This window comes from Myotis brandtii, unplaced genomic scaffold (genome assembly GCF_000412655.1).
Source record: "Myotis brandtii unplaced genomic scaffold, ASM41265v1 scaffold986, whole genome shotgun sequence".
Classification (NCBI taxonomy): Eukaryota; Metazoa; Chordata; class Mammalia; order Chiroptera; family Vespertilionidae; genus Myotis; species Myotis brandtii.
In genome coordinates, this window is record NW_005372102.1 from 965,977 (window position 1) to 968,181 (window position 2,205).

Here is a 2,205-nt window from a genome sequence, read left to right on the forward strand (position 1 = left end):
CAGGTTCGATTCCGGTCAGGGGCATGTACCTTGGTTGCGGGCACATCCCCAGTAGTGGGTGTGCAGGAGGCAGCTGATCGATGTTTCTCTCTCATCGATGTTTCTAATTCTCTATCCCTCTCCCTTCCTCTTTGTAAAAAATAAATAAATAAATAAAATTAAATAAAATATATTTTTAAAAATATAGCCTTGGGTAGGGATTCAAACAAAAAAGAGTGAAATCCGTTTCCAAGGTCTTGCAGCTGTTGTCAGGCACATCCTGCCCCAGTCCCATGACCTTAAGCAATCAGTGAGTCCCCGAGGTCACCGACATTACTGCCTGGCCTCAGAGCTCGCCGGCTGGGTGAAGTCGCCTGTTCAGTCTGCAAGTCCCCGCCTCCCTGTGCCTCAGGCCTGGTGTGGGCCCCCGGGGGCTGGTCTGGAGTCTAGTAAGCCAGGTCCTCGGGTAACTCACTTCCCTCGGGCTGTCTCATTAGGAGGGTGGCTGGATGCGCAGAAACACGTGTAACTCTGGTTGACATCAGCCCCCGGTACAGCTGTTTCCTGGTACTTCCGCTTGCTTAAGGCAGGACCTGTCCGGCCAGCCAGCGTGGTTAAGTGAGGACTCGCTGTACTAGTCAGTGTCCGGGCTGCTGCCATTGGCAGGGGGCACTTGGCGCCGTGCCCAGCATGGAACTGTGGCCTCCATCTCCTCGCCCTGCCGACCTTCCTCTCGGCGGAGGAAGAGGTGACTCTCAAATGCAGATCTGACCCTTCCCCCTCTAGGTGACAGCTGTCCGGTGACCTAGGGGACTAGTCTGAATTCTTCAAAAAGTCCCGCAGGTTTGCCCTCCTGGCCGCCGGCCCTTGCCTCCTGTGCGCCCCGCAATTCCGCGATGGCCGGGCGTGCAAAGCACCCCCAGCCCGGGTGCCCCCGGACCTTTGCATGTACCGTCCCCACGCCCCCTCGCCCCCAGGCAGACGCACTCGACCTGCGGATCTCACGGATCACTCCAGTTCGAAGGGTCCGCGCACAGATCAGCGCACGCAGCCCGCGCTCAATACACGTCCTTGGGGCGTAGGCAAAAAACCCCCGTCGCCCGGGAAACGCTGAACGCGTCGGAGCACCCTGCTCACTGCAGCCGCCTGGGATGCACGCGCAGGAGCCGAATCTTTCCTGGACTCGCCCGGGTGCTCTTCCCACGGGGCCCCCTTCCCTGTTCTAGAACGTTGTCTGGAGTTAGGGTCTTTGCAGAAGAAGAGACAGAGAAACACAAGGAAAGGCCATGCGACCATGGAGGCAGACATCGGGGTTTTGTGGCCACAGCCAAGGAAAGTTGATGATTGATGGCGACCACCAGAAGCAGAGAGGCAAGGAGCCCTAGGACTGGGAGAGAATAACTTGTTGTTAGGGTAACTTATGGCCGCCCTGGAAAACTCGGAGTGCATGGGAGTCAACTACCCGATCAAAGGCTGGCAGGGCCCGCCGGGCGAGCAGGAGTGTCTGCGAGGTTCTATCGCTCATGCATCTTATACTGAACTCCAGACCGGGGGTCCGCTCTTCTCTCTGACAAGTCACATGATTTGAGTTGGTTTTCACTTCTCTTTGCTTCCAGCAGAGACCCTCTCGGGAATGGCAACATCCCCACCGAGGGACGGATGTTCAAAAGAAGGACGAATCTCTGTGATGTTTTTCTTTCGTCACTAGATTCTGCGGACTGTGCGGGTGATGCTGACTTAAACTGGCAGCGCCCACCCTTCCCTGCTCCCCCTGGGGACACACCCGGGGCGGTGCTGGGGCGCAGGAACGCACCCCCTTAGCTCTCCCACACCAGAAAGCACCCCGGAAGGAAAACGGAGAGGGACGAGCTTCCGTAAGAGGCGTAACCTTGAACATGCACACACTGGGTTTCTTGGAAGGCAGCTATGCTCACCACTATACCACCAACGCCGCACACACACTGGGTTTCTTGACTTTGACCTGTCATCCACGCAGGATGCGGGACGCGGGGCTGGTCCTATGATTTCCTACATGCACCGCCTCCAGGCCGCTCCAGCTCAGCTCCGACCACGCTTCTCCGAGGCACCAACACGCCTGGAGCGGATCCCGCGGGACAAAGCACAGCTTGGAACCCGCAGCGGATTCCTGCCAGGGAACCGAAGCAGGGGAGCGCCCTGGGTCCGTCCTCGCCCCGCCCCCTACGCGTCCCGGCGCCCCGCCCCGGT